This window comes from Scyliorhinus canicula, chromosome 21, assembly GCF_902713615.1.
Source record: "Scyliorhinus canicula chromosome 21, sScyCan1.1, whole genome shotgun sequence".
Lineage (NCBI taxonomy): Eukaryota > Metazoa > Chordata > Chondrichthyes > Carcharhiniformes > Scyliorhinidae > Scyliorhinus > Scyliorhinus canicula.
The window spans coordinates 51,413,907-51,430,083 of NC_052166.1; the positions used below are offsets into that span (position 1 = coordinate 51,413,907).

The following is a 16,177-nucleotide window of genomic DNA, read 5'->3' on the forward strand; positions in this document are numbered from 1 at the left end:
GAAATGATAACACTGACCAATAGGTATATTTTATATTGAAACAAACAGAATTAATTACATTAGCAACACAGTAGAAACAATTTTAACCCACTATCCACACCTGCCATTGTAACTCACTATCTACACTTGCCATTATACATTCTAATTAAGCAACCTAATACAGTTCAAATATCACTTATAAATAAAGTTAACAATCAAGGTAACTTCCTTCTCTATGCAGACCTTTGGAGAGAGACCCTTTCAGGAACAACCTGAGAATCCTTCTGTCTTGTCACACTAAAAACCTATGACAAACTGCAGTTAAATTTAAAATCTTATAGCAGACTGCAAAACAACAGGCAGACCTGTTTCCTCCTATTAATTGCATCTGTATCCCAAGCATAAGGCCTTCTCCAGTCTCCTCCCACTAAGATGCCCGTGACCTGCTTGGCTAGGACTAAACATAATCCCTCATAAAATATCTACTTGCCCAGGGAACTTCTTAAACATAAACAGTACTCCATTAGCCATCTCTCTGTAAACAAGTAAATGATTAAAATAATTGATTATTATTTACGACCCTTAATCACTGCTTTAGCAGACATGCTGCCTGTACATATTTGAACTCCGGGTTTTTAAAAAATAACATTACGACAATAAAATATAATATATAACAATTTCTTACATTCATCAGACCGTGTGCAACACTCTCCTACGGTTATAGAACATAGAACAGTACAGCACAGAACAGGCTCTTCGGCCCTCGATGTTGTGCCGAGCAATGATCACCCTACTCAAACCCACGTATCCACCCTATACCCGTAACCCAACAAACCCCCCGAACCTTACTTTTTAGGACACTACGGTCAATTTAGCATGGCCAATCCACCATAACCCGCACATCTTTGGACTGTGGGAGGAAACCGGAGCACCCGGAGGAAACCCACGCACACACGGGGAGGACGTGCAGACTCCGCACAGACAGTGACCCAGCCGGGAATCGAACCTGGGACCCTGGAGCTGTGAAGCATTTATGCTAACCAGCATGCTACCGTGCTGCCCCACGGTTAGATCTGCTTGTATGTATCTTGCTTATTTTTCCAGTTCTGTCATGGACTGCTTTATGTTTGTTTTTTAAAATGATGGATTGTAACGCACTGGCAAGGCTAGAAATGAGAGTATGTGGATCGCGTCTTCAGAGCAATTTGAGTTAGAAAATAAAAGTTTTCAGTATTATTTGGAGTTTTGTAGAATCCACACAAGAAAAAGTACATCCAGCCTGGTGACTCTGCTGTTTACACTCCAGTTAAACTTTCTCCCATCATTCTTCATCTCAACGCTATCAGCTTAAGCCTCTCCTCCCTTCTGCCTTACTTACCAAGCTTCCCCTTGTAGAATAAAGGGTTACCATCGGGAGTACCTGATACTATTGTAACTGCGAGGCAATGTCACATGATTAAGGGATTGAGTGATCCAGTGGGAAGCAAAGGTGCAACCTCCTGGAGTACAGAGATGCATATAGATCTGCAAATGCTCAAGAATGGTTCTTATGGGTAACGGTCTATAGTAGCTTTCTTAGGGAGGAAGGTAAACCCTAAAGAAACTCCGACTCGACCCCGCACTCAAAAGTCAAAACACCCCTTAAATGGGTCAAAGCTATTTTCCCCGACTGCTTCCTGTGGTAGTGAGTTCTACGTTCTCTTACTCTGTGTAAATGAGCTTCTTCTGAATTCCTGCTTTAATCACTTGGTGCCTAGATTACATCGTTGGCCTCTCGAGTTTTGCTCTTCCTCACAAGTGGAAACGTGGTCAGTGTTTAACTCTTGCAAAGCCTTTCATAGTTTTCAAGTCCTCTTCCAGGGTGCATCCCTCAGCCTGGAAATACATCCAAGCTGGTCATCATTTCTTCCTCTGTACAGGCACGCAGTTCTAGTAAATATGTTTTGCAGTGTCCCCAGTGTCTCTGTATCTCAGAATATGGCGAGCAGTGCTATGCACAGTCTTCAATGTGGTCTAACAAAAGTTCCAAATAAGCTTTGCAAAACCTCGCTACTTTTCAATTCAATTCCCCGAGAAAAAGGGCAGCACGGTAGCACAAGTGGATAGCACTGTGACTTCACAGCGCCAGGGTCCCAGGTTTGATTCCCCGCTGGGTCACTGCCTGTGCGGAGTCTGCACGTTCTCCCCGTATCTGCGTGGGTTTCCTCCGGGCGCTCCGGTTTCCTCCCTCAGTCCAAAGACGTGCAGGTTAGCTGGATTGGCCATGCTAAATTGCCCTTAGTGTCCAAAAAGGTGAGGAGGGGTTATTGGGTTATGGAGATAGGGTGGAAGTGAGGGCATAAAGTGGGTCAGTGCAGACTTGATGGGCCGAATGGCCTCCTTCTGCACTGTATGTTCAATGTAAAATAAACCCAAACATTTGGTCTACTTCTCTTATGGCCCTGTTGACCTGCGTCACAATATTTAATGACTCATGTAGTTGCATTCCCAGATCCCTTTGCTCCTCTACCCCATTTAGGTTCGTATTTCCACTATTAACCTCCTTATACTTCTTGCCAAAATGTCACAGTTCACATGTATTGATGTTGAAAATCATTTGCCACTGCACAAGAAATAACACCACTGCACCAACATAAATCAGAAGGCTGTGCCGATATTTTGGACTGGTGGGATGAGGATGTATAGGCCTCCGTTCATTGTCACAGATGATTTTGAGCGCGAGGTGAGTCAATAGGTCAGGATGGCACCGAGAAGGCAATCTGTTTAATGTAAGTCAGAGTAAGCCGCTGCGCTTGCCGCTCCAGCTGGCTCAGGGAGGAGGAGACTTCCTAGATAGCAGCATTAATTTTGATTTTCACCGTGTCCATTGCTACTGAGTCCAGCAGGGATCAAGTAGCTTTCACTACAAGTGACAGAGAAAGAAAGAGAGACTCCACATTATTATTTTATTTATTCAGCTCATAACTTTCTATTCATAAATTACAACGTTCCTACATTGCAGCAGTGACTACACTTCAAAAGTACTTCATGGGCTGTAAAGTGCCCTGGGACATCCTGAGGCCATGAAAGACACTTTATAAATGGAAGTCTGTCTGTCTTTTATAGCTTGTTTGAAAGTGTGATGTTTGGATCAAGGATCATGAACAAAAGCCAATTTTGCCCAGTTGATTTGACCTATTGAAGTGATGCTGTGCAGCATTGGCATCTGAATGCTTCCCATTGATATAAAGTTGCTGCATGCCCCAGTCTAAGAAAGGCGGAAAGTTGTTAACACCTTTCTGTAACAGCAAAGAACTTGGAGCAAATGTATAGGGCAGCACGGTAGCATGGTGGTTAGCATAAATGCTTCACAGCTCCAGGGTCCCAGGTTCGATTCCCGGCTGGGTCACTGTCTGTGCGGAGTCTGCACGTCCTCCCCGTGTGTGCGTGGGTTTCCTCCGGGTGCTCCGGTTTCCTCCCACAGTCCAAAGATGTGCGGGTTAGGTGGATTGGCCATGCTAAATTGCCCGTAGTGTCCTAAAAAGTAAGGTTAAGGGGGGGTTGTTGGGTTACGGGTATAGGTGGATACGTGGGTTTGAGTAGGGTGATCATTGCTCGGCACAACATCGAGGGCCGAAGGGCCTGTTCTGTGCTGTACTGTTCTATGTTCTATATCCTAGTATCGCACACCTTAGCATTTATTTCTCATCTGTTCACCATCCCATGTGCTTGGCTCTGCTTATCCTCTGGCTAAGGAACTCAACAATCTCTTCAATCAGTGCGCGGTTGGTTGTGGTGTGCAACAGAAATCCATCATTTGTTGGAAGTCTTGGACAGTGGAATCACTTTTAAAGGGGTGCATCATGACGAGACACTTGACAAACATGTGTGGAAGGAAGTCTTGTGGTTCAAAAGTCAATAAGCTTCAGGGTAGAGATTATCCACCATCTTCTTGGTTTAGCTGAGTAGAATGGCAGACAATCTGCATTGCTTCTGCAGAGATTACTTTTCCCCGATATTCATTGAAAATCTGTTTCGGAACCTATACGCCATTATTGTATGAAATATGCTGGTGACTTATCTTGGGTCATTAACTACATTCCTGGTGCAACCAGCCATCAAACCAGCTCCTTGAGATGATCGTTTACCAATCTCCGGCAATTGCGGTTTGCCAATGATCCAATGGAAATGTCACAAGATCCGTGCGTGCGCAGGCACACACACATGAAGCGCGCGCACACACATGGGCACATGCACGCGCACACACGTGGGCACACAAACACAATAGGAACACAGCATTTCTGGCTTTGAATTAAACCACACATCTGATGCTGATTAACTGCTGACTATAACGCTGCTCACTGCAGTTATCGCTAGAGCAGCCACTATCATCCATCATCTAACAGAGGCATTTATATTCAAATCTTCATTGACAAAACTTTACTAAGGACATTAAACTGAGCCCAAGTTTCTCAAGCACACACAAATAAATCATTGCTCTAACCTGTGAAGTTCTTTTTGTTTTATTGAAGGACACAAAGTAATTCATTGGAGTAATGAGCTCACAATGATGGGTACTTTAAACATTTTAGAGGGAGTTGGGAGGATACTAAAAGAAGTTAATAGATTTTTAAACAATATCTGTTTCTTTTTTAATTCGAGTCTTTTATATGAATATAGATTGTTACTGTTTTCAGGATTAATGCATCAGACAGTGCGCAATTCAGGAATTTAAAAACGTCTTTGTGAGTGACCCATGCACTGTTGGTGCAGTAGAAGTGTATTTCTCCCACCATAACAGATTGGAACCATGCAGGCATATCACTAAACCCTAGTATATGACATGAGGTATTAGATGAATGACCTCAGTGGCATTACCCAGGAGCAGTAGTTGAGGATAGATCTCTTTATGATAAATGGCCAGTCGAAATATTATCAAGGTGAAATATAATCACTTTGGCTCACCGGCTAGGTATTAAACAACTAACGTATATTTACAACACACTATCTTACAGAGTCTTGGGTTGTGGCTGCTAGTTAGCGTCTGGAATCCATCTGAGGCAAAAGCCCGTGCTTGCTAGGGTGAACCCCCCCCCTCCCCTCCCCCTCCCCCCCCCAGTCATGTGACCCTTTCCGTCAATCGCCCTCAAAAAGCCAGACAACGGGGCAGCACGGTGGCGCAGTGGGTTAGCCCTGTTGCCTCACGGCGCCAAGGTGCCAGGTTTGGGTCACTGTCCATGTGGAGTTTGCACACTCTCCCCGTGTTTGTGTGGGTTTCTCCCCCACAACCCAAAGATGTTCAGGCTAGGTGGATTGGCCATGCTAAATTGTCCCTTAATTGGAAAAAAATGAATTGGGTACTGGAAATTTATTTTTAAAAAGGCCAGACCTCCCCCCTGCCAAGTCCTTAATGTAATGAAAGCAGTTAAACCGTACAGATTAAATTAACATTTAATCGATTCAACCAGTCCATCATCAGCTCTTGTTTCAGGTATCTGGGTGGCCCATGATTGGGCCCATTTCATAAATTGAAGTAAGCGAGTCTGGTATGCAAAGTTAAGTCGAATTTGCAGAAATGGGACAAACTTCCCTTGTCCCTGGCGGGTAGAGTCGAGTCTATTAAAATCGATATTCTTCGAAGGTTTTTCTTTTTCTTTCAGCGTCTCCCTATCTTCCTCCGTACATCTTTTCAAGTGAGAGTTAATAGGTGGATCTCATCCTTTATATGGGAGGGCAAGATCCTGAGGATCGACAGGGCAGTTCTTCAAAGAGATAGGCAGTCGGTGGGAGCGGGCCCTCGCGTTACTGAATTTGCTTTATTAATATTGGGCGGCCAATGTTGAATATGTGCTGGGGTGATGCAGCGACCCGGGTTCCATGGGGACAGATAGAGGTGAAGTCTTGTAGGGGAGTCTGGATGCACTGGTGACGGCCTCGCTTCCGTTTTCTCCGGCAAGGTCCTCCTTGAACCCGGAGGTCGTGCCCACTTTAAGGATATGGGACAATTTTAAGCAGCACTTTAAGCTTGGATCCGGTTGCTGAAGGCCCCTAGTTGTGCCAATCACTTACTTGAACCCTCTAGACTGGATGCCATGTTTAGGGTGTGTGAAGGGAAGGGGCTCGAGAGATTCGGGGATTTGTTTGTGGAGGGACGGTTTGCCAGCTTGGAGGAATTGGGCTTGCGAGGGCGAACTCGTTCAGGTACCTCCAGATAGGGAATTTTGGTACGAAGGGGCTTCCTGACATTTCCCGTGACACCGCCGATATCTCTGATGGAAAAGATCCTTTTGCTGGCAAGGTCGGAGGAATGTGGCGCTTCCGGTATTGACGGGCAAATTCTGTTTGAGGATTTGGACCTGGCGGATGGGGTGAAGGCAAACTGGGAGTGGGAGCTGGGACCTTTCGGGCGGGATTCTCCGATACTGCGCCGGGGCAGAGAATTGCCAGTGGGGGGGGGAATCACGCTCCGCCGCTGGTCCGCCGGAGAGAATCGGTGCCTATGGCGCCGGTGCGGTTGGTGCAGCACCAGTCGAGGGTCGCTCAACGCGCCCTCCCCGGCGGTTTTCCGCACTCGAAGGGCCGGAAGCTCGCTGAGTTCGGCCGAGTCCAGCCGGCGCCGTTCGCGTGTGGTCAGACCCGGCGGGACCTCACCGTTCATGCTGCGGGGGCCGTCCTGGTGTGGGGAAAGGGGGATCCGACTCCAGGGGGGGCCTCCATGGTGGCCTGGCCCGCGATCAGGGCCTACCGATCAGTGGGAGGGCTTATCCCGGGGGGAGGAGGGGCCTATATTCCTCTGTGCCGGGCCTCTGTCGGGCTCCGACATGTTGCCCGGGGGCCGCGCGGAGAAGGCAACCCACGCACATGCCTCGAACTTGTGCCAGTTGTGGGCGCATGCGCGAACTCGTGCCGGCTATGCTCACGCCCCTATCAGCAGCTGGTGCAGCATGAAGCTCTCCAGTGCCGTGCTGGCCCCCTGAGCGGTGCAGGATCGCTGACCCTAAAACGCTCCGGCGTTTACGACAGCATCAACACTTAGTCCCAGGATCGGAGAATTCCGCGCATATTGGATGAGGGGTAAGTGAGGCCCTTCTGTAGAGTGAGGCCCTTCAGAGGGTGAACTTGATGTCTTTGTGTGCGCAGCTTGGTCTGGTCCAGTTTAAGCTGATGCATAAGATGCACCTGACCAAAGCTAAGGTAACTGGCTTCTTTCCAGGGCTAGAGGACAGGTGCAGGTGGTGTTCTGGGTGGCCAGCCATTCACACACACACATGTTCTGGTCATGTCCCAAACTGGTAAGCTATTGTGTCTCCTTCTTTAGCACCATGTCAGCGATTCTGAATATGGATCTGGAATCTTGTCTTTTGCTGGCCATTTCTGGGGTGTCGGACTCGCCAGGGCAACAGACGGGAGTGAAGGCAGATATCCTTCGTTGATTGCCTGGAGGTGAGTCAGCTGGGGTGGAGGGCTCCCAGCACCTCTGTCTGGATGGGTGATCTTATGAAATTCTTGTACCTGGAGAAAGTCAAGTACACCGTTAGGGGGTCGGTTGAGGAGTTCTACTGGAGATGGCAGTCATTCATTCGCTACTTTAAGGAATTGGTTACTGTCAGTTGCGGGGTGAGGGGGTTTAGGTAATAGAGTGGGTTCCTTGGGAGTTGTTTCTTTTTTGATTCTCTATTTTCTTTGTGGATGAAGTATGTACGGTTGGTTGGGTTTTTGTTATGTTTTGTATAACATCTGCTTTGGGTATTATGAGTTTGACTATGAAATTTATTGTAAAATGGAAAATCTTTAATTTAAAAAAAAAATGGCCACAGTTGCCTGTGACCTGGGCCAGCGTTACTACAAGGTGACGATGCAGGAATAGAGAGGCCAGTGGGATATTTTTCAACAAAACTTACTTTGTGCCAAAGAAAGCATTCCACCATTGAAAAGGAAGCCTCGTCATTATTACTAGCCCTTCAGCACTTTGAAGTATATGTCCGGCATGACTATAAACAAAGCGGACCATAATTGGCTTACGTTTACACGGACCCTTACGTTAACAGAAACGTTAGCGTTAACGAAACGTTTAAAACCCAGAACAAAGTATTATTCCTTTGGAGTTTATTATTACAATAGTTCAATGTTAAAATTGTACACATCCCTGGAATGGATAATGTGATAGCGGACGTTTTGTCACAGATTCAAGAGCTGACTAGTTACCAATGTGGAGACTGGAAAGGGATGGGTGAATGGATACATGTTTGTGATTTATGTCCCGCATACCTGGTAATTAAATGTCCCTGGCCTGACATTTTGTTCCTTTTGGGGAGCGAGGTATGTAAAGGCCCTTTTGATTCCCTTGTTTCCCCTTTATTTATTTTTGCCTTTAAGGACATACATCTTTAAGCCGAGTAGAGGAAGTGGGCAACATAGTGCACTGTGCTAGCCTGCGGACAGCAGGACTTTTTGACACCCAAGAGATCGGTGGGACTGGGTTCTGTTGGTTGCCTGGTGGCCAATGAATTGGCCGAAAGGTTGTATTCTGCCTGGTAACAGGTGGTGATTAGATCCTACCCGAGAGGCATGATTTTTCGGAGAACCAAGGAAGGCACAGTCAGGGCCAGAAGACCCAGAGGAAGGGAGCTCTCCATTAATTTTAATTGTGTTCTTACTCCAGGTCAAGTGGGGTTGGAATTGACCGCACGCTAGCTCAGGGAATGAAGACTTAGGTGAACCCCGCCCACCTTGGTCTCCAATTGGTTTTCCCTAGTCATCTGACCCTATTGGCCGTTCGCTGCTTAAAAGGACCAGACACCACATGAAGTACATTCTTAAGTGCCACAATGAATAACTGCAGTAAAATGATCCAGAATGGGAAGTGTAAAAGAGAGATTGCTGGGAAGAATGGGTGGGGGTAACTATTGGCGTGAAATGCAATACAAAAACTATTTTTTTTTTCAAAAAGAAAGGACCAAGCCAAAACTTGAAAAGGATATGTAATAATAAAAAAAGAAGACAGATTTGCATTTTTTGAGCACTTTCCACAACTGCAGGATGCCTCAGTGTTTACCAGGTCATGGAATATTTTTGGAGTGGAGTCACTGATGTACCGTAGGAAATATGTCTGCCGACTTGTGCACTGCAAGATTCCGCAGGCAGCAGTGTGATGATGACCAGATGATCTGTTTTCATGATGGTGAGCGAGGGATAAATATTGGACAGGAAACCAAGTGTAGGACAGCGTGGGATCTTTTGTATCCACCTTCCAGGGCAGATATGGGGCTGATACTGTTTAACACGCTGTCTGAAAGACAGCAATTTCAAATGATGGAGCACTCCTTCATTGGTGAGCATAGATGTTTATGCTGAAACCATGGGGTGGGGATTATTTGCAACGTCACATCAAAAGCTTCTTCCAATAAGGCCACAATTATTTCCGCTCACTGGCTAACAGCACCCTCTTAATTCCCGTTTAACGATAACGATTCTAGAATCATAGAATTTACAGTGCAGAAGGAGGCCATTCGGCCCATCGATGGTAGATGGTATCGCGGAGGGTGGAGCTTGATGTGATGGGCAATAGGAAATAGCTGAAGCTTTTTCAAACACAATGACAAGAAATCAATATGTATGATGGGGTTCTTGAGAAACACTTCAGTAACTTTTGAAGTACAATTGAGAGACCTGTGAGCAGCCAGTCTGCTGGTGAGCCAGTGAAATCTGGAATGAAACGCCACTTCACAAGACGTAGGAGAAATAACATCGAACCCTAAACGTGGTTTTAATTTGTTGGAAATACTCTACATTCATAATATTTATGGGGGAACAATAGCAGCCAAATCGCCCCTTTCGTTTTCTGCTTTGTTGACTGAAATGGGAGGGAGTTTCCAGCAGCCTGTAATTGTTAGCCTATAGAACAGGAGGTTGACCAATGAATTCCAGGTGAATTTGTGCAAAGTTTTATTGCTCTTGAAATAAAGCTGATGTTTGCCAGGGAGGGTCTCGCTCTGCGCAGAATGTAATGGAGTCTGTGTACGGTTGGCTGGACATAGGACACTTTGTCATGTTTTCAATTAAAATTGGCAGCAGATAAATTCACTGGAGGCTGTCTCAACAATTTAGAGGTTTACATTTTCTGAACTCGAGAATGTGGAATGTGGGACAGCAAAGGCGTAATTCTACATGAAATGACACACACGGCACCTCATTTGCGACTCTAAATGGTGTGCAATGTGAATAAAAAGGGCAACACAGTGGTTATCGCTGCTGCTTCACAGCTCCAGGGACCAGGTTCAACTCCAGCCATGGAATGTGTGTGGAGTCTGCACTTTCTCCCCATGTCTGCGTAGGTTTCCTCCCGGGTGCTCCGGTTTCCTCCCACAGTCCAAAGATGTGCAGTTTAGATGGATTGGCCGTGTTAAATAGCTCCATAGTTCCCAAAAGGTTAGGTGGGGTCACTGGTTATGGGGATAGGGTGGAGGTGTGGGCTTAAGTAGGGTGCTCTTTCCAAGGGCTGGTGTAGACTCGATGGGCCGAATGGCCTCCTTCTGTAAATTCTATGATTCTAGAATCGTTATCGTTAAGCGTGAATTAAGAGGGTGCTGTTAGCCAGTAAGCGGAAATAATCAGAAGTTGCTTTCGGAAATGGATGACATGATGCATGCGTATATCTGCATAGGCTTCATGGCAACCTCCATCAGGTGGGGAAGATGTGTTTATTTGCAATCCAGCTGGTCGCTTAACAGGCCATTTGGAGATAAGATGGGCAGGACATGTTGCCAGAAAGTCAGATGAGTGTTTGTCAAAAAGCCCCTTCTACTTTGAGCTAATTGAAAGGAAGCATTCACAGTAAAGATGCTTCGGGGATACCCTGAAGGTCTCACTGAAGAGTTTTGACATCACCTCCAATACGGTGGAACCTTGCAAGGGTGGCGCAGTCTCATCAGGAAAGGCGCCACCTCCGATGAACAGAACTTGAGTCACTCTGGCCAATAGGAAATGTGTTAGCTCTACAAAACCAAGCAGCTCTTTCACATCAATACACGAGTGTCCAACGTTGCAACAGACCTTTCACGCTCAAATTGGGCTGATTGGTCATCTGCGAACATATCGCACCCTAACCTGAAACTCCACACAATGGACTTGAATTGACGCCAAGATCATTTTCCACCATGAAAGACGAGCACAAAAGTATTGAGAGTTCATCCTAGTAATAAAAACCCCAATATCTTGCCAAAACAATTTGCTGCACTCTCGTTTCCCAGCCAACCAGTGGTTTTCACAAAAATCCCACTTGGATGGGCGAAGAAGGGTGATGAAATTGCATTTCAGTTCACCTTGTTCCTGCATTGACTGCAGCTTGATTCCTGGAGATTGATTGATTGCAAGCAGCAGCTATCGACACGGACGTCGGTGACGTTATTCATCCCAAACACTTGGTTGAAAGGCAATTTGACCTTGAGGGCAAAATTATATTGCGAGAGATATATTGCCTTTCCTGGGCATTGAGTTAGCACCTTGTTTTTGTGCTATTTGAATGTTCAAAGCCAACCGAGCTACATAAATGACAGGTTGTGTAAGGTGTGTGCTGAAGAGCTACAGCTGCTACCAGCGACACTTGAAATCTCTCATCTTTTGCTCCTTGATTTGATGTTTTCTTTACTTTTTAAAAAAAAAAGGAAAAAGATGAAGTGAAGTTGGCTGCTCGAGTTTCCATAAATTATGATTGGCAGAAACCCAGTTGGGAAAGCAACAAACAGGATAGGCAGACATAAAATCCCTTAGCTTGCACTTTATGTTCTACCATATGGCAAATCCATTTTTCATTTTCAAATTAATCACCTGGAAAATGAATTGTGAGGGGGAAGAAATCTAGGGCTTGTGTATTCCTCTTGCTAATATTAACAGAAAAGAGTCAATGTGGATGAAAAATGATATAACATCATTTGAAATGGACTGCTCGCTCACATTTAATACCAAATTCTGACTGCGAAGGAAAGTCTTCAACAAACCACGAGGAGGTGGAGTGGGGTAGAAACGTAAGTTTATTATAACGAGGGACTTGAGTGACTTTTTGGGCTTCAATTGAAAAGTGGGTATGTACAGAGATAGACTTGGCTTGTACATGTGCTAACAGACAGGCATGGCTAGTTAGAGGTATTTATTTTCTAAATAAGGGGCAATTTAGTGTGGCAAATTCACCTACCCTGAACGTATTTTGGTTGTGGGGGTGAGACCCACGTAAACACGGGGAGAATGCAAACTCTACACGGGCAGTGACCCGGGGCCAGGATCAAACCAGGGTCCTTGGCACCGTGAGGCAGCAATGCTAGCCACTGAGCTGCCCCAGGTGTCTACTGTATGAGACAAGCGAGCACAGCTAGTTCAAAGGATGCCAGCTGCTATCCTGGTCTTTAAGCATTTACTTTAGTCTGACTCACAGCACCTGGTTGTTATGCCAGCACCTGTTCTTCAGAGCTGAGCACAACATTACCAAATTTAATTGTCAAACAAATTGTTCCTTGAAATATGAACATAGAACATAGAACATTACAGCGCAGTACGGGCCCTTCGGCCCTCGATGTTGCGCCGACCCGTGAAACCATCTGAAGCCTATCTGACCTACACTATTCCATTTTCATCCATATGTCTATCCAGTGACCACTTAAATGCTCTTAAATTTGGCGAGTCTACTACTGTTGCAGGCAGGGCGTTCCACTCCCCTACTACTCTCTGGGTAAAGAAACTGCCTCTGACATCTGTCCTATATCTACCACCCCTCAATTTAAAGCTATGTCCCCTCGTGTTGGTCATCACCATCCGAGGAAAAAGACTCTCACTGTCCACCCTATCTAACCCTCTGACTATCTTATATGTCTCTATTAAGTCACCTCTCAGCCTTCTCTCTAACGAAAACAACCTCAAGTCCCTGAGCCTTTCCTCGTAAGACCTTCCCGCCATACCAGGCAACATCCTAGTAAATCTCCTCTGAACCCTTTCCAAAGCTTCCACATCCTTTAACTGACTCTTATGACTCTTAAAAATGACTCTTAAAATGGCTATTAAACCATAATAAATGTACACCTACAAAACCAAATGGCCCCATAATGCTGGGTAGAGCTTGCCTATCAGTATCAGATGTGAGAAAGGACAAGTTACCTGCAGGGTCTTGCAGAAGAGAAAGATGTTCCTTTCCTCATCGCTGAAAGATGCATCCATTCACCTTGTCCAATTCCCACACTCTTTCGCATCTTTACATTTCAAATACTTGTACTCTTCTTCCATTTTAGAAAACTATTATGGACAAATGTTTGCATGCAAAAACTCAATTTGTCTTCGCTTTTCAAATGCTGAGAGGTGTGTGGGCATTTCCAGCACTTGGTGCTCGGTTTCTAATGAATACAATTTGAAATGTTTTCTTTACAATGAGTTGAACAGTTCACCTGTTTACGTCTGCAGTTTAGTTTTCTTTGTAAATGCTCTGCCAAATAAGATATTAAAACCTGATAAAGATGGCATCCTGTCCCACATTAGAAATGCATATGGTTGCAACCTAATGTCTGAAGCTCCACAGTCAATCATACTAATAGGTTAAAAAGGAAGAGAACAGTCCCTCCCTTTAGTAGGAATTCCAGAGAATTATTTAGTTGCATCTGTTATTATACCTTTACTGAACCCAGGATGTTGCAAAGTGTACTTTCGAAGCGTTACTGTTGTCAGGAAATGTGACCGCCGATTTGGGTCTCAGCAATGAGATGAATTAAACTTTTTTATGTTAGTTGAAGAATAAATGTTACCCAAGGTGCTCTCCTGTTCAAAGTACTGCCAGGGGATCTTATGGCCAACTGAAAGGGTAGTCAGAGCCTCCATTGATCTTTTCACCTGAAACACAGCACCTTCACTAGTGCAGCACTCCCCCGGTACTGCACATCATGTCACATTCCACTCAATGCTCTGGAGTAGTACTTTAACCCATGACCTTCTGACATCCTAAGGCGAGAGTGCCTCCCAAGAGCTGAGGCACCTTCAGCTGTGTGCAGACCTCACCGAGAAACCGCCTTTGTGCCCGCCGAACAGCTGATTTTGCTGCAATACAGAGCAATGAACGTGCTTGCATTTAGATGTTGTTTGAGGCAAGGGCTTTGGGGCAACGTCGTTCTATTGGAAATTTCTGAGTTTTCTAAGCTTGCCACGTGTTGCAACATTTGCTGTTCAACTATCACAGTTTTGTTGGCCCAGAAAAGTGCTGGCCTCTAAGTGGAGGACAATGATAATAAATACCGTAATGCAACAAAATTACTTAATACAACAAATCATTCACCACAGGGAAATCATTAATTCTGTTATTTACATTAATGCTTTTGGTCAGGACCCAGCTTTTAGTCTTCAAGTCTGTTGCACCTGTTGTGAGCTTTACAGTATTTCCTATATGTTTCAAACCTTGTGTCTTCCCTGTTCTTTTAAACCACCTTGGCTATTTATACATTCATTTTACTGCTTTCATTGCTTTCCTTAAATTACATTTTTTAAAACAATCTGGCATGTTTCTCTGTAAAGCAGTTTGAAGGTCCTTTAACCCATTCACCTCCGCTCAGTGACAATCTATTCTCTTTTGTACTCCACTTCCTTTATTGCCATCTTCCACATGGCAGAGCCTTATTTACCCTTCAGATCTGAAGGAGTGCACATAGCTGAGAAGTTAGTCTTCGTTACTCTTTACAATGCTGATGTACCTTTTGTGTCATTCCAGCGCCGTCTGTTTTTATTTCAACTACTTCATACGCAAGGTTTGACTTTCTGTTTATTGATGGACAACTCCCCTGTATCCTTCTCTATGTTGGCAGGCATTCTGTGACACAGTGCCCCTGAGCGGTGGGAACTCTAGGGACTGCTTGCTGAAGAGGTTGTGTCTTGGTGTTTGAATGTTATGGCAGTGCTGCACCTGAATGAAAGGCTATTGACTTGTGTGAGAGTATATAGAACCTGTACAATCCAATTCTTACAAACCAGGCACATGAACCCAAAAAAGCTGGGACTTTTATTTTAAGGTATCAAGGCTGTTGTGTATTTATAATATTTTCAGTGATTCCTTACCAGCAGCCGAACAGGGGCACTTGAAGAGAATGCGTGCGTGAAATCATTGGCCGCTTGCAGAGGTGCCTGGGCATTGTAACATGGTCGGCTGTTACAGCTGAATAAAGCTCTTTTTTTTTTGTTGAACCTCCACAGTTTCATTCAGTCAATCCTGCAAACACCACAAGCCGCAATGTAGGATGTGATATTCATTTGGATTACCTTTTTCACGATTCCATTTTGTGTCTGTGGTGGACCAGAAAGCAGTTAGTGGTCTCAAAATGCATTTAGCGTCAATTTAACTTACACAGTTGTGAATTCGTCTTGATAGGGTTGACCATAACTTGCTACATGTTGCAATTAATCGGGTGATGATGGGCTCAATGGGGATTATTAGACTGAGCAACCCATAAATATTGATGATTGATCCATTGTCATCTTCTGAGAGGCTTCCATGTGGGTGTCGGGAACATGGCGTACATAGAACACCAATTGACATGACAACATGTGCCTTGCACTCTCCGACCAATTTCACTGGTGGAAGAGCCTAAGAGGTCGTAGAAAGTCATGTTTTTAATTATTCTTGAGGACGAGGAACAATAGGAGTGCTTCATCTGAAGGGGCAGCACAGGACAATGGTCTGAATAGCCTCCACCTGTGCTGTGTGATTCCATGGCAGTGTGCACGAAGGCTATATTCAGGTAGAAAAACAAGGTTCAGTTTGCCTTTTGCTTGTTTTTCATGAAAAGTAACATAATTAACACTTAATTATAAATGACATTTATTTGACAACTAATAGCAGAAGTACTTCTTAAGATTGTGCAAACCACTTAACTGATTTACGGGTGTTAGTTATTTGTGAGTTTTACAAAGTACCTGTGACCAAATTGTCGTCAGATTGTTCTTGGAATAAGATAGCTGTGTTGTATTGCTTAAGTATTGATTGGCATTTCACATCTTGCCTCACAAGTGTTTCCATGCACTGTGAAAGCACATTGTTTTGACAGCTACTCCAAAGGTACATATTCATAAACACACTGGTGTTGAGGCCTGCGTAAGTTACACGTTAGAGTTTCTTGTCGATCTGCGTGAGGAAGCTTTTGTGCCATTCAGATTTGAGCAGGTGAGGATCATTTTAATTAGAGACTTTTCAAGAATGGAA

At 44.8% G+C, this 16,177-nt stretch overlaps 1 protein-coding gene across 4 annotated transcripts in view; it reads left to right on the forward strand.

The window, feature by feature from the left end:
- ralgps1 (Ral GEF with PH domain and SH3 binding motif 1) overlaps nt 1-16,177 on the forward strand; it is a 723,987-nt gene that overhangs the window by 420,576 nt on the left and 287,234 nt on the right. The gene's annotated exons all lie outside the window — the stretch shown is intronic.